The sequence below is a fragment of the Parasteatoda tepidariorum genome, chromosome 11 (genome assembly GCF_982258835.1).
Source record: "Parasteatoda tepidariorum strain Cologne lab strain chromosome 11, Ptep-v5.0, whole genome shotgun sequence".
Lineage (NCBI taxonomy): Eukaryota > Metazoa > Arthropoda > Arachnida > Araneae > Theridiidae > Parasteatoda > Parasteatoda tepidariorum.
In genome coordinates this window covers 30,141,828-30,168,053 of record NC_141765.1, presented here as the reverse complement: position 1 = coordinate 30,168,053, position 26,226 = coordinate 30,141,828, and the positions used below count along the sequence as shown (strand labels likewise).

Genomic DNA, 26,226 nt, shown 5'->3' with positions numbered 1-26,226 from the left:
GGAAACGAAATTTATTTCAAATTATATTAACACAACAAAATCAACAATTTTCAGTTTGTTCTTATTTTTACGACATTCATTCTCAACGCAGTTGCTTCGTACAATTATAACCACTTAGAGAAAATATGTTTTAATAATTGTTTATTCAGAGAAAATATGTTTTTGTTTCTATTTTCATAACTTAAAATATTGTCTGCAAAAACTAATTAGCACATTTGAAGTCACCCACTCGGACCATTAAGAATGAGTACTAGTATATGACAATCCGATGATTGGATCAGAAGTTATTCAGGTTTTTTTTCTCCCGATCTGTACATTATTATTCTAAAAAACGCTTATAATTATGTTAACACCATATTTAATATCTGATTATTTTGCAGGTAAAACCATCATGATCAACAAGACATTCCTAACAATAGCGAAGTATAATATAGGTAGAAAAACTGCCTTCCACCACAGACCGTGTTTGGTAAGCTTTCACAAAATTAACAAAAATAGACCTAAATAAATGAATTATGTTATATTGAATTTAATTTCCGATTTTTTAATTTCAAATTTTATGTTTTAATTTTTTTTCTTTTGCAATTCTCTCTTTGTTTCTCTCAACCAGAATTTTCATAGGTTATAAATGATTTTTATACAAGAGAATTAATTAATAAATTATTTTTCTTTTTTATTTGCTAATTTATTTGGTTAATTTAATTTAGTATAAATTATCCTTTCACGTATGTACTGCCACAAAATAAGGAAAGGACTTTTCTTCTTTCGAGAAGGTAAAAGTAAATGTTACTTGTGGCCCATGATTTATAAAAACTGCTGAGGGGAGTTTTTGAACAAAGCGGACTGACTCAACACAATCAACCCATTTGAGAATTAAAATAAGCACTTTAAAAAGTCACTGATAAGTAGGCAAATAGATAAATCATACTGAATGTAAACAATTTTATTGATTTTTTAATTTTTTATTTATGATTTTTTATTTTTCTATTTTGTTTATTGACCTTTAATATGCTCCCCTGAAAAATTATGTTTTACTGAAGAATATCAGGGTGGCCACAGACCTGGAATTATCAGGGAATTTTTATATACTGGAAAAGTCAGCGAAATTTGGATTAAAACCTAGGAAAATGAGGAAATTTTAAAAAAAACAGGAGTTTTTTTCTTAATTTAAAATAATTGACCATCAGTTTAATCCACTTGATTTAGGTGGAAATTTATCTTCAAACTGTTGAAATATCATCTACTTAGCTATACTTTGCTTGCATTAAAATTCTCTTCATTATTACCCTGCTAAAAGATCCCTCCACATCTGTTCAAGATGATATATTTAAAAAAAATGAAATTTTAATTAAATACTTTATTGACTCTTTTCTTTTAACCACCCACACTTTATGGGGGGGGGGGGGAATTACACTGACTTGGAAATTTTAAGATTTTTACCGGAAAACCTGCAAAAATCAGGGAAATTTGAAACCCGATTTCAGTGGCCACCCTGAATATATATACAATGTTATCCAATTTAACATAATTATTTTCTTGATTTAGACAGTAACACTGTTAAATGATTTTTAATGAAATTCGGCTTGGAAAAAGTTAATGATTGATGTTTATGAGCTCTTGGAAATTATGTTTTATTTCTTGGTACAAGTAATGCATGTTAAATAAGTAAAAAGCTAAATAAATTTTGTATGATTTTCATGCACCGACATATATTCTAAATGGTTTTACATTTTTTTTAATCAACATTAAATGAAACATCAACTAATTAATTTTATATGTGTTTATTTGTTTGTCATATTTTAAAGTTTTAATTGTTTTCTGTTTGAAATTGAAATTAATGGGGGGGAGGAGTGAATCATCATATTTGGAGTGTTTGGCATGCTATAAGATCAACAATGATATGAGTCAGGCACTGCCAAGCGTGCTTCGGAAACGGAGATTAATTTCCGACTGATGCCCTATAGTAATGTGTTAAATAATATTGCTTCCCCACTTTATATAAGTTTATAATATTGCCTGAATAAAGGCTGATAGTAACCACTTCTGACATTTTACAATCCTGTTATATTTTATTTGCATAATTTTGGTGCTGAGAAATTGCCAGCTAATTTCCTACACTAAAACGACTTTAATTTTGATCCTGAAGCGAACAAAAATTTAATTGCATGGCAATTATTGGGGGTTGGCGTGTTTATATATATGTGTGTGTGTATTCATACATAGTGTATATATATATATGTGTATATATATATATATGTGTATATATATATATATGTGTGTGTATATATATATGTGTATATATATATATATATATGTGTATTCATACATATACAGTAGAGAGCGGATTATCCGGAACGATCTGGACCAGCGCTATTACGGATTACTGATTTTTCCAGTTTTCTAAATCGCTACAGAACGCTGTTTTTTTATTGTCAAACTCAACTAAAAATAAAAATTATGTTTAGAAATAATTTTAAAAAGAAGAAAAAACGATAACGTAATACACATAAGTTTAATGAGATAAAAAGGAAAAAAAATAATGAAATAAAAATATATACAGGCTTAATATAAAATGAACAACAAAGGTTAATTGGAAAAAAAATAAAGAAAAAGGGGGGTGGGCTCCATCTTATTCGTTGCTTTCTTCTACTTCATCGTTGTCTGCGTCAGGGCTCAAAACCATCCACTCCATCCAAAAAAATAATAATCCTTCCAAAATTTCTGGAGAAAAGAAAACACAATTTTTTTACTTCATTATTCTCAAATGAGAAGAGAAGAATCGCAAACATTTCTTTCCTCTCCTTTGCACGAGAAAGACATCATTGAAATATAATTCTGGATGAAGAAAAAAAAACAATCTGGAAAATTTCTGGAGAAAAGAAAAATTTTTTTTCACTTCATTATTCTCAAATGAGAAGAGAAAAATTGCGAGCATCTCTTTTCCCTCCTCCTATGCGCTAGAAAGACTTCGTTTGAATATAATTCTGGATGGAAAAAAAATATTACAAAAATATCTGCAGAAGAGAAATTTAAACTTTTTTACTTCACAAATGAAAAATCTTTCTTCAAAAAGCTCTCTTAATGTTCTGCGAAAATATAGCCCGTGATTCTGGCACGTGATTACTGTCTAGAGGAGTTTAACTTGGGTTTCAACATTTTGCGGAAACACTAATCCAAATCAGAAGGAAAAACATGTGTATCACAATCTTATTCCTCATTAATATTAGCTATTTTATTTCTCCTCAACTCCAGTTAAACATAAATTCGCAAGCTGACATAATAAAAAGAATTTATGTTCTGCCTCCTCCTCACACCCCATTCGCAATGAATGAACTAAAAAACAGGTGTAGTTGCAATGCTTGACCTTGAGTCATTATTCCCCTTTGCTGTCGCTATGTTCAAAGGGGGAATAGCAGAAACGACAAATAATTTTTTAAAAAATAAGAAAGCTTAGGAAATAACAGGAAAAAAAGAAACTGTACAGAGATAATAGGAAAAATAGGAGTTCTGCAGTCCCTGTAGGGAGTACTTTAAAAGATTTCTAAGAGTCAAAGAAGACAAATAAAATTATTTGTTTTAACTCTCCTGGACTAAGCAATCAACAGACATGATGACTCCTACTGTGAGAAGCTGGTAGTAATGACTCTCCCTACTTAAGGGCCATATTATATGAAAACAGGTGTTCAATGAGTCACCCTTTCTCTCTGAGCTATGATTGAAAAGAAACAACTTTGTAGGGGGTGAGGAAAGGAATGATTGATGATATTTAGTAGAAGACTCTTACTTCTCTTGGCAGTGTAGGGAACTAATGATTATTTCTAAAATGATGGTAAAGTAAACATCTTTTAAAAAGAAAGAAAAATCGTAAAATCTCATGAGGAAAAAAAATTATTATTATTTTTTTTTAAATGGCGGGAAAATTTATTGAATTTCTTTCCGGTTCTGATTTCTGGATAAGAGGCTCTGTACTGTATATAGTTTTACATATTTTGAAAAAGTTTTTTTGGCTATTTCATTTACATTTTAGATATAGAAAGTTTATTACGGCGATACCGCTTGCCATTTGAGCAAATATTAATGAATATATATCCTATTGCAGATAAGCTACTTGAACATTATAATATGGCACTGCATTTTTATCAAAGAATGTGACTTGAGAAGTTTGAGATTTTGTAAAACTTCAAATCTGTTTGTCCAAGTTTGTAAATTGTCATTTCAGTATTCCTATGTTTTCATTCGTTTTTAGTGCTCGAAAGTTAGAGATTATTCTTTCACACTTTAAAATTTAAAAAATTTCCCTAACTGTTAAATCTCTATCCATTAATGACTCAAGTATTTATTTTTGAAAAAAAGATGAGCTTAAACCTTTTTAAAATATTACAAAATTTCAAAAAATCCATCTTATAACAAAAAAAGAAAAGAAAATGAAGAGGCCTTTTAGTTTTATTTGCTTGATAATTTTAATAATTTTATTTTAAATAAGTTTTTAAATATAATATAAGTAATTTTAGTGATATGTTTACATTTTAAATACTAATACTAAGTAAGCTTTAGACTGGTTAAAATTTATCTGCTTATAATATTGAATCAAAACAAGAACAAAAAGAAAAAACTAATAACAAGAATTCCTTTAAAATAAATTTAAGCTTAATTTTTTTTAAAAATGCATTACATACTGCCCTTTAAAGTATATTAGTTGAATGTTCATCTTAACATTACATTTTTCTTTGCTGCGCAGAACCATAAAACTTAAAAACTTGAAATTACAAAATGAGCATTCTTAAGTTTAAATATTTCTTTTTCAGTTGATTATTTTTCAAATCAATGTAATTATTCATTTTGTTATGATTAACATTTTAGCAAAATGTTCTTTCATAAGGTTATAATAGTTATTTATTTTATAAATAAAATTATCAGTTTTGGAAGGAGAGAAGTATCGAATTTTAAGGAAAAAAGATGAATGAGAGATGCCCCAAAGGAGTTTGCAAACAGAGTGAGCAGGAGACAGAGTCTCCTAGTAAAAATATATAAATATAAATTCATTTTGTTTCATTTTAGGGCCGTTTACTAGAAATAATGACTATACCTGAAGCAGAAAGGATTGAACATTTAATGCAGAAAAGAAAGATGAAGAGGACATCCAAACAAACAATGAATTTAGAAAGGATGAATTGATGCATCAATAAAACGTAAGCTTCTCAATTATAATCACCAAAATTTAAAATTAAGTTTTGTTTCAGAGATGCCAACTTGCTCCTGACAGCGGATAAGTATTTCTTAGTATTAGTCTTCTAATGCATAATTCTTGGTTTAATACATTCGATTTATAGGGATATTACTCACCACTATTTCTAAATAGTTTAAAGGCATATGTGATGCACCTCTTTATTACAGTTTAACACTGCTTTGAACCTTTTAAGTAATTTTCAAAATTAACCGAAAATATGCACATTTTAGTTCTCTGCCGTTTTTTTTTTTTTTTTTCTAATTTTTTCAAATCTGTAGCATATCTTTGGAAATTTTATGATTTATTTGTAACAGATTTTGTTCACATTCCCGATTTTGTTTAACATGATATAAAATGTTTTACATTAATTTCTTTATATTCTAATTCGTTAAATTGTATTATATCTTCTTCTTTTGGGGGTTAATGCCTGCCGCCTTCACGTGGTGTCCCCTGGATAGCCCTCACTAGGTAACTAAATAGCAGGCAAACTCTATGATGGACCAGGGTAATGCTTGTGATATGACATCATCCTTTGCGTTAGTTAGCAAGGGATGCTTTCAGGAATTAGGCAGTGGTTCTAGTTCGAAAAGTTCGCTACAATCTCCAGTAGCACATGGTAAGCCGTCGGGTTATCCCTGTATTAATATCGCTCCTTAGCCGCTTCTTGCTAGTAATGCTGGTGAGGAGGTGTCCAAAAGCACAGGACCTGCTTCTGTTGGTGTCTCTGGTTTTGGCCTCAGGCACAGTATGCCTGACGCCGCTGGACTATCCAAGAGCCAGCAAAGGAAACTGGAGAAAAAGTTGAAAGCTGCTGAGATGAGTGGCAGAGCTAAGAGACCTAGTCTTTCGGATGCAACGCCCTCTCCCAGTATGCCAACCCAAATTGGAAAGAAGCCCAAAGAGGATGTTGCTCCTGGGAGGAGAACCTAATCCAGGGAAGTGGTCCCTCTAAGTAGGGATAGCCAAACTGGAGAGGGGGACCCAACTGGGAGCGTCCAATCTGCAGTTTCTTTTGCCCATGCAACCAGATCAACCCAGATTGCTACTGTTAGGAAGGACTTTCCTTCGGACAAGCTTTCTCTGGGAGATTCTGATAATATTCTCAGGAGGATCTTAGAGCTGACTGACGCCATTCCCCTTAGCAAAAGGATGCTCAGCAACAACCTACTGTGAGGGGCTTTGATTCTCCAGTGTAGTGATTACACGGTGGATTACACTGGAGCCACTTTAATGAGAAATCCTTGGGTGACATCACGCTTAGAGTTCTAAATGCTGATGAGTTGCCCAATCCTGTGAAGGTGGCCTTTGAGACCATGGAAAAGTTCTCCAATCAGGGCACCTTCTTAAGAGGTCTTCAGCAACTTAACCCAGGGTGGAAGTCAATTAGGTGAAATGTTCTGCTGAATGCTGTGAGACCGGCACCTCTAGATAGATCTTTGTGGTTGAGCCTGAAGATGTTGAGGACATAGTAAGAGCTGTCTATATTGCTTTCACTGGTGTGGATCATGGAGTCTTTAAAATCATCCACAATCTGAATAAGAAGGGGGCAGCAGAGGCTCGAATAACATCGGATGTCCTCTTTTCACACCTGAAGATTAGGTAGTTACCATTCTGTTTTTTTTAAATCTTGAACCAATCGAGGCAACAGTAACAATCAAGGTTGGTCAAATTAATCTCCATCATAGCCTTGTTGCCTCTTGGCTAAAGGGCTGAATGATGGATAATTAGATATTGCTCTTATACAAAGGCCTTGGACTGAAAGGGTAGAATTATGGGTCTCAACGTCAAGGGTTTTAATACTTTTTATGATACCTGTCTTGACCCTCCCAGGGCCTGCATATTGGCTAATTATAATCTAAATGCCCTTAACCTTGTCAACTTTCTCCATAGGGATTTAGTTACTGTTAAGTTAAAATTCTATGGCAAAGAAACAGTTTCTGACTTAGTCATTGTTGCCCACAAGCCCTTTAAGATCCATTTTCCAGCAAGAGATGAATGCCTTAATTCTTTTCGGTTGCTTAAAGTCATATGTCTTATATGGTACACTGATGGTTCAAGGCTTGGTCTTAAATCAGGGGCAGGAATTTATTACTCCAATGACTGTACCAAACTTCACTTTCCCCTAGTTATGCCAGTGTCTTTGAGGCTGAGGTCTATGCCATCATCTTGTGTTGCAAGACGTGCTTAGACAGGGTATATCAAAATATGCCTATTCTCATCTGTTCCGACAGTCGGGCTGGTCTCCTATCACTATCAAGGTGCAAATTCACCTCTTTACTAGTGTGGGAGTGCTTCTCTGTCCTCTGTGACCTCTCTTCATGATAAAGTATATCTACATTGGGTACCTGAACACATGGGTATTCTTGGAAATGAGCTGCCTGATGAAGCAGCATGGGCTGGATCTAATGCGCTTTTCTGGAGCCATGAACCAGCCTTGGGAATCTCTCCTACATCATTCAGGGCATCTATAATCTAGCTCTATGGCAAAATTCCCCAAAAAGAATTACGCAACTTGGATAGTTGGAGACAAGCTAAAGAGCTGAATGGTGACTGTCCTAATGTGCGTCAAAAAGAGCTCCTTAAGCTAAACAGGAACAGATTGAGGAAGATCATTTGTCTTCTCACTGGACACTGCACCCTCAGGAGACACCTATACATAGTGGGTATTGAATCTAATTCTCTTTGTCGAGGTAGTCATCTTGAGGAAGAGACTTTACGACATATACTTTGTGATTATGAGGTCTGTTCTGCTCTAAGATTTGAGCATTCCGGGCAACATTGCATTACAGCTGTAAGGCTTTCTTGTTAATCATGATTTAGGGTTTGGGTACACAGACGTGCCAACTCTCCTGCATTTTTCGGGAGTCTCCCGAATTTTGAGTTATTCTCCCGCCCTCCGGAATTGATTCGAAAAACTCCCGAATTTTACTGCAATCGACGGCCAAGCTCAAAATTACCTAATTTTTCCACGAGTGCTGAAGTTTTGTTTTTTTTCAGCGTGAATTCCATCCCCTCTTATCGAACTACCATCTGCCTGACGCGTAGCTGCACATGTTTTATTTCCCCCCTCTTTAACACTATTTCACCCGCCCCCTTACACTAAGATTCGTAGGAATCTTCTTCCTCTCCTTTCGTGTGGAGTTGAATGCGATGACGTCACATGACGATATCTAGTGACATCTGTACAGGAGTGGGGAAACTCGTACTCTCGATAGTTGGAATTGATATCGTATCTTGCTGTTTTTATAGTTTTTAATGCATATTTTTCAACGGTTAGCAACGTGATATCCATCATTCGTTTAGTCTTCGCATATTTAAAAAAAAAATTTTACCAGGATGTCTAAGTCGAAATGGAAGTATGCAACCAATTTCAACAAATCACGTACCAATGACTTAAGCAAGACTTAATTGCGAAGAGCTAAATCTGCAACTCTTAATTTTTGGCATAACAACCTCTATGAATATTAAATACCAATTCTCTAGTATATAAGACATGTTAACTTGATTCTATCTTGAGGTACTTTTTGATAGATGAAGGTTGTCATAGTCTAAGATTAAACTCGTTCAAATTCTTAAATTTCTGTTTAAAATGTGTTTTTATTTCAAAGCTGGTGGTTATCATATTTCAATTTTTTTTTAATTTGTTGATAAAATAACCCTATTAAGTTTCATTAATTCTCTATATTTTTTGAAGAGAAAAAGCATTTAACAATTTGAGTAATTTTATTTGCCCTAGATCATTTTTTTGAACTTAGTTAAATTTTTTATGCATGCAGTGGAGAACCATTTATTCGGTATCCAGACATTCCGGGAAAAAAAAAATTTCTGTTCTCCCGCCATTTTGAACTAAAACGATATGAAAAAAAAAAGCGGAAATTGGACTCATCCTTGAAGTTGAGTAGAGGAAAATGTGAGGAAGTTCCCCCGTTTACACAGAGAAACATCATTTCTTCCACGACATTGAAGGTTTTAGATCTTTATTTTCTCCTTTAGGCCGTTAATCAAACTCAAAGGAGTGGCATGCTGATTTCGTTTTCTGTTTGATTTACAAGGGGGTGGGGAAAATGCATTGCACATTCATATCAGTGAATAGAAGATGAAAGAAAAAAATATATTTATCTATTTGACATTGATTAATAAAAATAAAATATTTTTCTTTTGAATAAATTCTGATTCTTTGGAAGTGCAGTATCATTCGCAAGTTTTTCTTGATGTGGAATCACACCTGCTTTAATTAAAAATCGTGTTTTTATAAAAATAAAAGGAGAATTGTTTATTAATTTAAACATACAATTATTTTATGAAGCAGATTGCAGTTTCGTTTTTCTGATTCCACTACGTTTGATTTTTTTTTTCCTTTTCATTATAAATTTTGCACTCAATAAAATATTTTTATTCCTAAATTTTATCATTAGGTTTTTTTTTTTTAATTCCGTTGATCTTGCCTTGTTCTAGGTTTTAATATTTATGCTACTGCCTTTTTTTAACTATCGCTTTGGTTCGATAATTTTCAAGTGTTGTTTTTATTTAGATTAATAAGTTTTCCTTTTATTTATTGTCCCCCCCTCGTATAATTAGGTATGAAATATATTGCGTTATTTATTAATCATTGATTTTGTTTATCAGTTAATTTAGGAATTGTAATTATTTTTAATAAATAAATATGAGAATTTTAAATTTTTTAAACTTGTTTTTCTTGTCTAAACTTGCAAATTTTTTTATTCTTTTAAATGTTATTTTTCTATAATTTATTTCCTTTTTTGATTTAGGTGTGCTTTTTTTTTTCTCTTACTTTAAAATGTGTTTACACTTTTTCCTTGCAATTCGGGTTCGATAAAACATCGATTAACGACACTTTTTAATCGATCCAGAAAACCAGGAAATTAAGACATCCGGGATAGCGATGGTCCCGAGCATCCCGGATAATTGGTTCTCTATTGTACAGACATTAGTATTATTATGCATTAGTAATGAATTGGTTTTTTAAAATAAAATAGTTCTTCAATTTGTTTATTTTTTAAAAGTTTTTTGTGCATTTTTATTACAGTGTCAAGGGTTTTTGAATAATGTTTTATAAAGGAAATGGTATTTATTTTTTAAATAAAGAGTATCTACCTAATATAGTTTTGTGTTGCTATGTTTGTGAAATGTGAAGGAAAAATTAGCTAATAGATTGAATATGTGTTTAATTATTTTATTTCCATTTAATATTTTTCCACAATTTGTGCTCTATTGATGTGTAAAATTTCTTGCATTCTTATATTTAATAAATTTTTTACTCACAATTCCTTAGAAGTGTCAAATGTTGCATACTGTGCACCTTTTTTTACTGTAATCTCCTGTAATCTTCCTGTAATCTCCTGAATTCTTGTCAGGGAAACTCCTGAATGTTAATTTTGCTAGGTTGGCATGTCTGGGTACAATAGACCTGGTGGATGTGCCCTGCTCTTTAGAGCTGCCCAACCTCTAAGTCTATCTTCGTTTTCAGCTCTATAGCTCTTTGTGAAGTCAGGCTTTCCAAGCCATGGAGATCAACATTGCTCTCTCCCATGTTTACATTGTACTATATAATTTAGCAATTTTACTACTTAGCATGAAAATTTTTTTCATATATAATAAAAAATTTTAAATTCCCCCAAATTTTGTAATTTTATATATGTATTTTGTCATAAGTAATCCCTAGAATAAAATTTATTTCAACATTAAAAATTTAATTTGTCTAGCTGTAAGTGTTAGAATTAAAAGAATTTTAGTTCGCTCTGGCAGTCGAGTAGGTTTTATTATTTTTGATCCCAATAGAATTTTTTTACATTTGAATAAAATTTTTTGTTTTTCCCTCTCTCTCAAATATATATATAAATGTGAACCCTAGTTTTTGAAAAGCTTTGTGAAATCATATATTAAGGGTGGTTAATACCTTGTATAAGATAAGTCAATTATTTTTAGCAATCTTATCTTTCAAAATTTAAGATTGTTTAAAATGTAGATAATTTTTAATTTAAAAAAAGGAATCACAAATTTTAGTCAACTTCTGCTTTAGAAATGTATGACTTTGTACAATTACGGAGACAGTAGTAATTTGAACTAACATTTAAAACATTTAATATTATGATTTATTTGATGTTAAAAATGAAAAATCATATAATTTATAAAGCTTCAATGGTAAACAGGAAAATTAGAAATCATTACGCCTGGAAAGTATTTGAAATTAACTAACAAATATCATCGGTATTATTAAATTGCTTAATACTTATTTTATTTTAACTTTTTAAACTAGACATAGATAATATGTACAAAAATAGTTTCAAATAAATATCTTAAAAAACTTTCGAAACTTTGGCAATTTATAAAGTATCTTCCTCATAAGTGGCGAAAAATTTCATGACTTCGCTCATTTTGTTTTTGTTTACAAATGTCTATTTAGACAGTTGAAACATAGTTTCCTGTGCAAATATAAAGTAAGGTGTGGGAAGACCAGGCATTAAGTTGCGATGAAGTACCTTTATTCTGTAGAAATTAATTCTATTTTTAGCAAGTATATATTCTTAAATATACTTTACTAGTCAAGAAAAAGGATCTAACATATTGGTCTGGTGGTGCTGATTAATTCACGGCATCTATGTAGATAAATTTGCTTTTCTAGGTCAACTCTCTAATGTTCTTTTTTTTTACAGTTACAAAAATTATTTTTAGTCCAGCTTATTTTACGTTTACTAAAGAAGCACACTCTAACAGACAATAAGGATTTAGCCTGATATATAGCATTTTTCTGTTTTATTTTGATAACCTCTGCCCGTGTGGTAAAACAGGAAACTACCATGTTCGGTAAGCCCCCTCCCCATCTTGATGTGTCTCTCAGCTGGGCCCATAAAAGCTGCAGTGCAGTGGAAGAAGACAAAAACTGCATTCCGAGCTGAACAAAGGTTTTACGGGCCCCAGGACAAAATTCATTGCAGGCATTTTGCTCAAAGCACAAAAAGCTTTATTTTTCATATTTTGTGGAATTTTTCAAGACCTTTTATATAAAATCTTAGCTTTTATGTAGATATGAAAAAAATTCTCTGTAATTATATCAACAAAAAAGAAACTAATAAGCATTATTATTTTTTTAAAGAAATTTATTTGGGTTAAGCCCTTAACAGTCATAGGCCTCATGGCAGTTTTTTCCCTCTCTCACCTCGTCAAGTTTAAATTGCATGCATAATTTTCTTAAATTGTCTTTTAAAGTAGAAAAGTCTGCTACTTCTTCACTGAAATTTTAGTATTCCTAAATTTTCTATATAGTTAACATGTGTACCCAATTTTACCCACTACTTGGATGAGCCTGGATGATTTCACTTATTATTTTAGGAAAAATTCATTTATTAAAATGTACATCAATTACTTTTTAGGAATGGTATATTGTATACATATAAACAATGAATATTTTGATTAAATCTAACAGTTTCTAGGTAGAACAATTTATCTTCTTCTGGCCTTCAAATCTTAGCTACCCAATATTATCCCACTTTCTCCTACATATTAATAATTCTTGTGGATATATTTAATATAGTAAACATAATAATCTGTGCTGTACCACATGGTACCTTAACATTAGATCTCTAACTAACTAATACACTACTACATGTGGTGGTAAAAAATTTAATTACTACATATTTGGACGACGAGCTGTTATTACTTTACAAGCTGTTTACTGAAAACTCAAGACATTATTAATAAAATTATACACATGTGCATACAAGAATACTAAAGCTTAACTCGCAAAGGCCAGTGCAAAGCGAATATAGAATTCTCTAGAATAAAAATTATTCTTAAATAAAGTGACATGGTTGAGAACAATAACTTAATTAAGACAATTTAAAAGGAGACTAAAATATGTAAAAATGTATTACAGCATTTATTGAGCTGCTCAAATTACGTATATCGCTAGGAACAAATCCTTTAAAAAAATTAAATAGAGCTAAATTTAAATGCATTGTGGAAGACAGCTGAAACTAACTTCTGTAAAAAGAAGTAGGAAATAAAATTGTAAATGGATCGAAAACGATCCTTGTTTTTTCGCAAATTCTAAAATACTACACCATCCATTCTAACATTCAGTATGTCCGGAACGATCAGCATGGGAGCAAACGCCCCCTTACTATGAGGAACTCTCTCTCCAATTGTAAAAAACAACCACCTTCTTCAAACTTGTTTTTTTTTGTGTTGCCACACTAAGAATGAAAGGGAAATTTCTGCTAAAGCAGTTTATCAACTGCTGATCCTTGACCTCTTGCTGATGTGGGCATTCGGAACAATACTTAAGCAGTGTCTATCTTCTGAATGGGTGGGTACTCTTCTGTCTACATGCAGCCTTAATCTACATACATAGCTAAAAGTTCAGTTCTTATGTGAAAAAATAGAGGCTTTTAAAATATGTTGCAATGAGTTGTAACACAGCCGACCGGCCTGCTTAGGGGGCAGGGAACTGTCTTTGCATCAGAAAGGTACTGGGTTCGAATCCCAGGCAAGGCATGGATGTTCTTTCCTTTTCTGTACTATCTGTCCGTACTGTGGGAGCGATGTTGGCCCACCTAATATGTTGCCCCTGTAAGAGAGGTCAACATGTCGCCCTGTAGATGCCTGAATTGACAAATGTTAACACAGGCGGGCATTAGAAAAAAGAAAAAAAAAGTTGTAACACATATATACTAGCCCTTTTGTCGTTAGGCAGACAGTGGTTTTCCTCTCCATATAATGTGCATGCAGGTTAGTTTCAGTGAAAGTCTCCCTAGAATGCAAATTTGTCCCATTCTTGGTCCAGGAGTGTCTTCAGAATTGGGTTCAAATTTACAAGAATGCAGAGTTAATCATTAATATTCGTAAATCCAATAAATGAGTCTGCTGTTCAACAGTGGTTATAAAGTGATATTCAGCTTCTTCTAACACATGGTCTTTTTTGGGCTCTATTGACAAGGCTGTAAAAATCAGCAGGTTAAAATCATTTTGAGCCATGTATGCACAAATACATATGTAATTTAACTAATATATGATATAATATAATGAAATGTTATGATATAATATTTTGATATAATTGTTATAAATTAAATGCATTAGCTTAAGAGCTTCTTAATAAATTCTACAACTTTTAATTAATCCAAAGTGTGCGTTCAGCAAAAAATAAATACATTCTTTTTTCATATCAAAATAACTTACAAGAATTTGGACAGAGACATTTTTGCACAAAATTATAAAATTCATTTCTCCAAGGATAATTCAATGCAAACAATAACCTTTATTAAATATATATTATTTTGATTGTTTTATTTAATAATAGTAAAAAAAAATTTAATTGTAAAGTGTACAATTTTTTACTTCATTTTGAAAAATGAAATTTTAAATGGCAAAATATAAAATTTCTTACAATAATTCCTGAGATATCGAAGTTTGAAAATACAACATTTTTAGAATTTAGGCTAATATTTTTTAACAACAGGATTTTACATTAGTATCCAAAAATAAAATTTGCTAAACAAATTTAAATGTTAATAAATTAACATTGTAAAATTAAATTAGAAGAATCTACTTTACATCATTATAAGTTCAAACATTCAAGGGTGGATTGAAGTATCATCTTTTATAAAAAGTATAAATTTTGGAAAGAATTGAAGTATTTTTGTGAAAAATTAAAATAATTTTGCTAAAAATTGAAATATTTTTATGGAAAGCATTACATTTTGACAGCTACACTGAGCAGTAATTTTATGGAATATCAAAAAACACTTTTTTTTAAAAATCTTTTTGCATTGTCTTATTAAAAAGTAGTACTTATTTTTTATTCTGTAGATCTGATAAGCTTGTACTATGAAAATAAATAACTCTTGCTGTCAGCACTAAATCTGATTCCCTCATGCAGATAAATTTCAAAAAATGTAAATATTAAAAGTCTGATGATTCCTTTATAAAAAAATAGTCTTTTAGGGCTTTTTTAAATAAATTCAATTTGTCATTTGATGAAAGGAAAGGGTTCGATTTGTAAACTAGAAAGCATTTTGTTACTGAAACATTTTAAATAATTAAATGGCTAATTTACATTCTATAACATATTTCTCCTCTTCTATTTAGCTGCTAAATAGGAAATGACCTCATAAAACTTTGCTAATATTATCAATTATTTCAAGTCTATTCGGGCAATCTTTTGAGCATTGCTCGAAGAGACTTGTTTTATCTTAGCTCAGAAAAGTTAAACACAAACTTGTTCAAATATAAACCCGAAAACTTAAAAAAATGTTTTGTATTGCAGTGTAATGGCCTTCTGTGTAAAGGAGCATCAAATTTACTATCTATGCTTCTAAACATTCAAAAGTGTCTTCGGAAAAACAAAAATACTGGAATCCTAAATTAAATGAAGAAAAAAAGGAAAGAGTAAGTGTTTTATTAATTTAATGGAAAGTAAAAACTTTAGTATACAATTACACATAGTTCAACATTAAGTACAGCAGTTATTTTTTATGGTGTTCTCTTCAAATTTTTAAATTTTATGCAGATGAGTTTCAATTTTACTAATTCTGGAGGTATTGCAATATGAAATGGTAATCTCTTTCCCTGCAAACAGCATATTTATACTAACTATATTTATTTTGCTGTATTTGAAAACTTTTGATGCAATATCTAGATCATAAAATTGATTTAAAAAATTTTGATAATGTAAAATTGTAGCTAATAGATAAAATTTTTGATAGAATTTGTGAAGTATAAAAAATAAAAACAGTAAAATGGATAAATTGTAATAAATAAATTAATTTTGAAATATATAAGAAATAAAAAACTATTATTTGTTATTACTATATTTGATAATTTTAATACCCTTGTGTGTGAAATTGATTTCAAGGTGTAGCCAAAACTATAGAATGAAATATAGAGCTTCAAAATGCATTTATTTAAAAACTTATTTTAACTTGGTTTTTTACTTTCTTTCAGAACTATTTGCTTAGTTAACTTTTAACTCATTTTCTATTCTCTACAATGGTATATAAAATTTTTTATTGTTCCAAGTTTTTATTTTGTTATACTAATTATAAAGCAGATTTTTCTTATGTACAATGATAGCTATAGCAGTACTTTAACTCCCTAAAAGAGCTTCTATTTTCCTTCAATAACCATTCCAGTTGGAATTAATTACCTTTATTTTGTTAAAACATCATGCACAAAGTAATCTCAAGCAAGAGTTACTTTGTGCTCGTCAAATTTTAGTTGTATTCAGGTACAATGAATAAATAAATAATAGTATCTCCCTGTAGGGGACTCTAATCAAGCCAAGCTTTTTGTCCCTTAAATAGAAATGCCACTTATTCAGAAATGACATAAAAATTATAAAAAGCTATTTAATTATAAGTTCAGGATACATTAAGATTAAATAAATGACATATAAATATGTAATAAAAAACTAAACTCAGTTGCTTGACAGCCCATAGAGGGCTAAGGCCTACTGTGCCCGTTTGAGTTTTCTTGACCTTAGGCTCTTGGGTGCAGGAGCAGATGTTCTGGTAAGGTAGTCAGCTAATCACGGAACCCCCAGTGTTTAGTTCCCAAGCATGCCTGGTACTTATTTATTGACCCACTGAAAGGATGAGTCAACCTTGCCCGGCCCGAGGATCAAACCCAGTAAATATGTAATAGCAGGGCTCGAAAAACCACCCTTCCGCTCGTCCTCGACGGTCAAAAATTCTCCGCGGACGGCCATTTTCCCGTTAATGTTGGGGATACATTTTCAATTTTTGTTATCTTACAAGAGTCTAGCGCCTCACTTCTAAAATGACCCTCTAATCTAGAAATACTGTAACATACTGTGCATGATGGAATTGATGTTTTCTCTGTCTTCCGTACTGCAGCGGTTGAAAGGGACTTTTCAGCAATGAACTTACAAAAAAAAACATTACGCACTGGTCTTAAACAAGAAGCGTTAAGCGCAATTATGAGCATCTACCTAAATAGAAAACCCCTTTCAGATTTTTGTGCAGAAACTTCTGTAAATCATTAGCTTGATTGTGGAACTGGCAAACGTCATATTTGATTCATTTAAAAATCGCTGTACCCTCAGATAAATTGACATTCCAGATAACTTGACATTTGTCATTTAAATTATTTCATAAAAGAAAGAAATTATTTCATTAAAAGAAATAAATTAATTTACAAAAGAAATACTAGGTTCCTATTGGCAACCTAGTATTACTTTTATTACTGTATAATGCAATCCTAGTATTTGTAATCATAGTAACTACTAATTAATTGCACAATTTATATAAATGTTTGTAATAAATAAGAGATAATTATATTTTTATTTATTTAGAAGCGGCGGGTTAGTTTCAAAGGAGGACGGGTACATTGTTGGTCAAGCCGTCCTCGGGGACGGGTAAAATTTTTGAGTTTTTTCGAGCCCTGTGTAATAGTCATGGTTATTTATTTGAATTAAGAAAATTGGAAGTTCTTAATTTAGAAAAATAATTTTGTTTAAATGCTTGATATGAATAATAAAGTTTTATACTTTCAGAAACTGAAAATCAAAATGATCTGTTCCGCAAGTTAATTTAAAAATTCGTGAATTGAAAGGCTTTTTTTATGATGTGGATATTAGTCACCTATCATCTTAAGTCCTTCACTCTCACCAACAGTTATGAAATTTTTTTTTTACTAGAAATGTATTTAACAGCATCTGTAGTTTTTTTTTTATGTTACCTCCCTGATTACTGAACTATTATTGTTTAAGCTCACACCATGAATCACTGTTGAAATGAAAGATTGTTTGTCTTCTAATTTAGAAGTTCCTAATTTAGAAAAATAATTTTGTTTAAATGCTTGATATGAATAATAACGTTTTATACTTTCAGAAACTTAATTAAAATAATCTCTTGCATGAGTAAATTAAATAGATGAGTTAGCTATACAAATAATACACATAAAATATCAACTTTCAAATAAAAAGAAATCTTGGTTTATAGAGAATTTTGATAAGATATGAAAATATTGGTATTCATTAAATACTAATGTGATCATAGACATGATATTAGTATTTTAATTAATACCTGTTAATAACTGAAATTGGCATCCTATGGTTTTATGTGTCTGTTCCGCAAGTTAATTTAAAAATTCGTGAATTGAAAGGCTTTTTTTATGATGTGGATATTAGTCACCTATCATCTTAAGTCCTTCACTCTCACCAACAGTTATGAATTTTTTTTTTTTTACTAGAAATGTATTTAACAGCATCTGTAGTTTTTTTTTATGTTACCTCCCTGATTACTGAACTATTATTGTTTAAGCTCACACCATGAATCACTGTTGAAATGAAAGATTGTTTGTCTTCTAATTTAGAAGTTCCTAATTTAGAAAAATAATTTTGTTTAAATGCTTGATATGAATAATAACGTTTTATACTTTCAGAAACTTAATTAAAATAATCTCTTGCATGAGTAAATTAAATAGATGAGTTAGCTATACAAATAATACACATAAAATATCAACTTTCAAATAAAAAGAAATCTTGGTTTATAGAGAATTTTGATAAGATATGAAAATATTGGTATTCATTAAATACTAATGTGATCATAGACATGATATTAGTATTTTAATTAATACCTGTTAATAACTAAAATTGGCATCCTATGGTTTTATGTGTTGTTAGCTGTTTAAGTATGTTTATAATTTTTATAGAAATTAAAAAAATTTAACTCAGCTTAGTGATTGATGAATTATTTTTTCCTTAACTCTTACAAAAGTCATTAAGTTCTATGCTTAAGGTAGTTAATATCAAATCTTTGGATTCCATAACCTCTTTCACTATATGCTTATTTGTTTCCATTTTCGAAGGTTGTTCAAAACTTGCTAAATTTAATCCTACACATAGTTTTTTATTTAATGAATTTTATTCGATTGAACATATATAAATGATTAACATAAATTATTTACAGATGCATGTCAGTAAAGCATTTACTATGTTATATTGCTAGGCATGTAAGTTTCAGAAAAAAAATATAAATTTTTTGTTAAATTCAACTTCATTTTGTTTGAATGCTGAAAATATATGTTATTATATTTTACCTTATGTGTAACAGCAAAATAATGTACAGTATGATAACTTCACTTTTATGCACTTGGGATTGGTATTAAATTATATTGCTTTATTAAGGTATGCAAGATTTAGTAAGGAAAAAAATCACAATTTTTTTATTTTATTACAATTTTACTGTATGGAATTTTAACAAAAAAATTATGTTTTTGTACAGTAATAATGTTTTTTAATATGTTTATTAGTTACCAGTTTTACTTGCATTGTATTCAGAGAATAATTGTTACTTGACTTGATTACTTGATGCGTGTGAATTATTGTAATCTGTTAGATTCGTAGATACATTTGTACCTATATTTATTCAAAATGATGTATGTTAAACTATTTGAGAATTGATTTATTGTGCATGTGTACCCATTTTTCGGCAATTTCCTTTTAATCTTCTACGTTTGGTGTAATTTCATTGGCACTAATTTTGTACTATGCCATAGCAGAATCAAGAATTGCAAAATTAAATTTTACCTGTAAAATTAAACTAACTTGTTCATTATTTGCACCTATAAGATAAAATTTTAGCTGTAAAACCAAACATTATTTGACATCAATTACAGTTCATGAAGATTAACTACTGCAGATCTATATCAAACCATGGGCCACAGACAGTAGTTTTTTAATGCATCTGTGTTCATTTTTTGGTAAATTTTACGCAGCAGACACTTTTTTCCATATTCTAAAAATAAAAAAATACTGTAGATCTATATCGAATCATTACCCCCTGGCAACTCTGTTGTTACTATTCTGCATAAAATTAAAAAAACGTGAAATTCCCCAAAATATAAAAATTCACCTGGAAGCTAAAAAGCATTTAATTTTCTTCTTAAATCCACATCTTTCAAAATGTCCCAATTGAAGACATCATGATCATAACAGCAAAATTGCAACAAAAAAACCCCTACAAAACTTAACGTAATAACATTAAGTTTATTGCTTTTTATTAGCTTAACAACTTCACCTTCCTGGCACATCATTAATTAAAAAAGGAAAGCTCTATTGGGTTTTCCTGTTTCACCGTAAACATTCTTTAAGCCATATTTCATACCTGCCAACTCTTCCGGATTTTCCGGAAGTTTTACGGATTTTCCTCCTTTTTCCATTTTTCCGGGTAAGAGCATAATCTTCCGGATTTGTCCCGAGTTTTTGGAAAAATAATAAAAACTCGCCAAATTTAGAGCTTTCGAGCCTTTTGCGGAGCGATGCTCTAAAATGTGCGCCGAAATTGTGTTGCAGGTTACCGTAGTAAGAAGAAACAACCTGTTCTTCGAAGAATTCGCCAACTCCGCTAAGGGTGTTACTGTGACGTCAGTTTATGAAGAAGCGCTCGCCTCTTCAGAGGAGTCCGTTGAATATAGGGGAGGGAAGGGGAAGGAAGACGGAGAGCTCTGCGCATTGGCGCCGGTTACAGGAACCGTCAGTTGTGTCGCTGTTTACTTTCGTTAGTAGCAAGGGGTATTGTTATGCTTGCCTGGTGTTTTCTTTTTTACGAAAATGAGCAAACATTATCTACAATCATTTAAGGAATCATACTGTAGTGATCTTCCTGGAATTTTGCGATCTCGAGATCGGGATAAATACGCATTTTGTAGCGTTTGCAGCTGCAACTTTATGATTTGTCACGGCAGAAAAATTATATTAATGATCACTTAAAATCCAAAAAGCATATTAAAAACGCTAAATGTGCATCTGGAAATTCCACAATAAGTAATTTTTTCGAAAAAGCAAGTGCTGATGATGATGCAATTAGAGCAGAGTTTCTGTTCACCAACTTTCTCATTGAGCATAATATACCACTGACAGCTGCCGATCATGCCGGAGCATTGTATAAAAAAATGTTTCCGAAGTCAGAATGTTTCCGAAGTAGCAAAAAAATATTCATGCGGGCGAACAAAAACTACTGCTATTGTAAGTGAGCTGTCTAAAAGTTTCAAAGAAGAAGTTGTTTGCAGTCTTCAGAAGTCTGTCTTTTCTCTAGCAATAGATGGAAGCAATGGCAATATGGATTCTAAGCTTTATCCCATTGTTGTGACTTACAACGTTGGTGAATCATCAGAAATTCAATCCAGGATTTTGTCCTTAGTGGAACTAAGTCTTGATTCGACTGGGAAAAACATATCCAACCTTATTTTGGATGAACTGGAGCATTTGAAGATACCTCTGACAAACTGCATAACATTTGGGTCAGATAATGCTGCAGTAATGTTAGGAAAAAAGAATGGTGTGATTTCTTTTCTCAAAGAAAAGCACGAAAATTTAGTTATAATGGGATGATTGTGCCATTTAATAAATTTGGCTACAGAAAAAGCAGCTGCAACATTGCCCATTGATGTTGACCAAACTTTAGTGGATATATTTTACTATCTAGAAAAAAGTTGTAAGAGGCAGGAGAAATTGAAGTTATTTCAAAATCTTCACAGTGAAGAAGTGAGGAAGATATTGAAGCACGTCTGCTCTCGATGGTTGTCCTTGGGGAGATTCTGTCCAGAGTAATCGATCAATGGGATGCATTATTGGCATATTTTCATGATAAAGTGAAATCAAAGACTTTAACATCTTCATCTTTGACTTTATTTAAAATCCCAAAAATGAGTGAAAAGGTGCTAAAGATAGAAAGCCAAAAAAGGCATTCAGAAAAAGAGGAAGGCACTTCTAATAAGAAGCTCAAAACAAATGAAGGAACCTCTAAAAATCTGAAAATGAACGAGTTTACTCCCAAAACTTCTGTCAGCAGAGAAGAAATTTTTTTTCATTTTTTATCTTCAGATTTAAACAAAGCTTATTGCTTATTTTTGTTAAGTGTAATAACGGATTTTGAAAAGCTCAGTACTATATTACAGTCATCTTCCCCATTGATGCATGTTTTGAATAATATGTTAACAAATTTCTCAAAGAAATTCAAATTTTTCAAAAAAGAAATATTTCTGAAATTCATTGAACCTGCTGTTATTAAAGGGCACGCCCTATTAGAAATCCAATATCATATTGAAGCTAATCAATTGTTGGATTCAAAACGATAGAACTAGTTAAAAAGTTGAATGAAAAAGAAAAAAAAAATTTTATTTGTCAGTAAGGAATTATTATGCTACCTCGTGTGATTATATCATAAAAAATTTCCCATTAATAACGATATCTTGATGAATGCTCAAGTTGCAGACTTAAAAAATATCGAAATCTCATCATTTGAAAAAGTAGCATATTTTGTTAAAAAGTTTCCTGGTCTTTTGATGATTAAAGAAGGAAAAACCAAAGAAGATGCATGGGACTGCCTCTAAAAACAGTTCACTGCATTGCAGATTGAAGATTCCTCCAACTTTAAAGGCAGCACCATAGATATGCAATTAAATGGCCTGAGTACTGTTACTGACTACAGCGGACAACTTAAATTTGATCGAATATCGAGAGTGTTGTTGGGAATCACTTGCGTACCCCATAGCAATGTGGAGTGCGAAAGAATATTTAGTGTTGTGAAGAAAAATAAAACACAGTTTCGGTCATCTATGTCTACAAAAACTCTCAGAAATATTCTTACAATGAAGTGTTACAAACAAACAAATTGTTTTGATAATAAGTTTAGTGCTGATGTTTTGAAAAAGGCTAAACGTGCCACTTCATCAATAGTGAAAATTTAGATTTTAAAAAAAAATTTTTTTTTTCAAATAATCTTGCTTAAATGTCTTACATCTGCTTTTCATGCTTACCCTTCATTTTTAGAGCTTGATATTAATTTTTTTTAAAAATTTCATGCATTGCTACATAATTTTATTGTAATACTTTTAACTTAATTAACCTTTTCTGAAATTATTAAAGCAATTAGATAATAAAATAATATAAAATAAAAGGAAAACTTATTAATCTAAATAAAAACAGCACTTGAAAATTATCTAACCGAAACAATAGTTAAAAAAGGCACTAACATAAATATTAGAACCCGGAACAAGACAAGATCAACGAAATTAAAATAAAAAATAAATAAAAAAAACTAATGACAAAATTTATGAATAAAAAGAATTAATTTATTGAGTACGAAATTTATCGGGAAAAGAAGAAAAAGATCAAACGTAGTGGAATCAGAAAAACAAAACTGCAATCTGCTTCATAAAATAATTGCTTGTTTAAATTAATAAACAATTCCCCTTTTATTTTTTTTATAAAAACTCGATTTTTAACGAAACCAGATGTGATTCCTCATCAAGAAAAACTTGCAAATGATACCACACTTCCAAAGAATCAGAATTTTTTCAAAAGAAAAATATTTTATTTTTAGTAATCGATGTCAAATAGATAAATATCTTTTTCTCTTTCATCTTCTGTTCATTGATATGCATGTGCAACGCATTTTCCCCACCCCCTCGTAAATCAAAGGGAAAACAAAATCAACATGCCACTCCTTCGAGTTTGATTGACAACCTAAAGGAGAAAATAAAATATTTGTCCCTTCCCTGCCTCCTCTGGATCTAAAGATCTTCAAAGTCACGGAAGTAATGACGTTTCTCTGGGTAAACGGGAAGGGGAATTGACCCCTTCCTCACATTTTCCTCTAATCAACTTCAAGGATGAGTCCAATTGGTGCTTTTTTTCATAATCGTTCCGGTTTAAAATGGCGGGAAAACTGAACAAAATTTCCCCAGTTTTCTGATTTCCCGGTTAACTGGATACCGGATAAATGGTTCTATACTGTAATAATAACACAATTAAAAAAACCGCAAAAATTCAAACTTAAAATACACTTTTGACTCAAAATTACTTTACAAAACCTAGTTAGTATGGAAGTCCAAAGTGTAAACATAGAAAGTATTGTTTTCTCTTCTGCTGTGTCACATCCTGGAGGAAGATTTATCACAGCTTAGAGGAAGAGGGTTTTTCAGTTAAATCTGTTCTTTGTAGAGTTATTAGTTTTTTAAGTTAATTTTTGTGTTTAGAGTTTATTTTATTTTCAATAAATTTAGCCCTTAAAATAGTTGTACAGTATGTCTTTGAATTGAATGCTCTTTCTTTGCAGTTTAAAAGATGTCTGCAGCTTAATAAGTTAGTTTTCTTTTTCAAGACTGGTTAGGGGCCAAGGACATTTTAGATGGGGGCAGTGAGCTATGTGTATTGATAATTTGAAGAACTGGAAGAGAAAATGTTACTGCTGCCTGAAGGCTTTAACTTATTAAGTCATCAAAATTGGGATAGGTGGAAGATAGACATTAAAATTTTTGTATCGAATAAAGACTGTTGAAAATTTATGGAAGGAAAAAACGAGTTAGTTTTAGCTACCAATATTTATAGGGTGTCCGCACACCTGGAAAGTCATGAAAAATCATGGAAGTCGTGAATTTTGGTATTGAACCGAATATGTCATGATTTTAACTATTTTTTTAAAAAAAATCGTGGAAAGTCATGGATTTAGGTCGCCAAAAAATTTTATTTTTGAAATGGAATTACCCCCTCCAATTTTTTGGTGTACTTCTGTGATTTCAGAATTATTATAATTATTTTTTTTTTTTATCAATTTAAAATTCTAGCTGAAGCAAGCCAGTCATTGTCAAATTTTTTTAAATTCAGAAATAAGAACAGAAAAATCAGGAGTATTTCTTTTCTTTCGGATGAACAAAAAAAGTATCTTTAGAAAGTATTCTGCAGAAAAGTAACTAATTATTTGCTTTGTATTTTTTTCAGCTATTTTATTGCTTCAGCTCTTTCTTTACACTATTTTTTTAAATTTAAAATCTATAAACATGAAGATGCAGAGTGTAATAGTTTTGTTTATACCTATCATTTCAATTAATGTCATTATAATGCTTTTATAAATTTATTGTTGTGTTTTTGTTCAAGAAAATAGTAACTTCGTGAAGTCATGAAAAATTCTTAAAATTAGTCATGGAAAGTCATGAATTTGAAAATCTAAAATGTAGCAAATACCTTGTATTTAAAAACGAGAATTTATATTAAGAAGAGATAAATTATTTTTCTAATTGTATTATGTAATTAAGCCAGAGACCACCTATTCACAAATGTTTAGATGGGAAGAAAGCGTGAGACAGAGATTCGTTCAACAATTTGAGCAAAAGCAAGAGCTTGGCTTATTCAAATACTCGATGAGTTTTTTAGTATAAAATATCAGGCAAATGATAATATAGATATTTTTATTGCTATACTTCAAACAGAAGTGAAAAAGCTTAGTAAAGTGAATCAATTGTTTCAAGGCTTCCAATCAATAAGGCATCTACCACCTGAATTTTCAGGTATAGTTCAGTTAATTTATTATTGGAAAGATAAAGATTTAATTATTGATAAAATTGCTAAAGAACTGATAAGTGAAGAAAGCAGACTTACACAAGTGAATGCTGATTTTAGTTCAGAGGTTAGTGCTTTTAATATTTCTTCTACAATTAACGATGTTGTAGAAAAATATGGAGACTGAAAAAAATCTTAAGTAATGGCAGAAAATGACAGAAAAGTCCTTGATCCATGTCGTCACTGTCACTATATCACTGGTATGAAGTTATTTAGTTGCAAATTGCAGAAATTTAAAGTCAAAGTGGAATTAACAGGAAAAAAAATTCAATGATCAGTCTATCATTGAAATTCTGTGTGTTAATTGACTTATATATTGCACTCTGTGGAGGTTGGTGAAACTATGATTAGGAACAATGATAGAATTTGGTTTTTGAATTCAGTTGCAACTGCACATTTCTGTAAAAACAAAATTTTAATATCAAGTTATGAAGAAACTAATAATGTAAACATCGATTTCTTTGTTGGGGATTCTTCTTCTTAGGTACTAGGAAAAAAGGCTGTTGTTAAATTTTCAGTAAAACTGGATGAAATAAGAAATGTAACTTTAACAAATGTCTACAACCCAATCATTTGCAAAAACCTAATATCTAATGTAGAAAAAACCTGATACCTAACTTAT

The 26,226-nt window shown here is 30.9% G+C and overlaps 1 long non-coding RNA gene across 3 annotated transcripts in view; it reads left to right on the top strand.

The window, feature by feature from the left end:
* The first annotated feature begins 205 nt into the window (after nucleotides 1–205).
* The window catches only part of LOC107457481 (uncharacterized), a 40,906-nt gene continuing 14,885 nt past the window's right edge, over nucleotides 206–26,226 (top strand). Inside the window, exons 1-3 of one of the 3 annotated variants that reach the window (XR_015430188.1) lie at nucleotides 208–469; nucleotides 5,059–5,189; nucleotides 15,510–15,631. This is a non-coding gene — a long non-coding RNA (uncharacterized LOC107457481). Of the gene's footprint in view, nucleotides 470–5,058; nucleotides 5,190–15,509; nucleotides 15,643–26,226 lie in introns of those variants that run through there. The other 2 variants (XR_015430189.1, XR_015430190.1) reach the window with 2 other exon arrangements.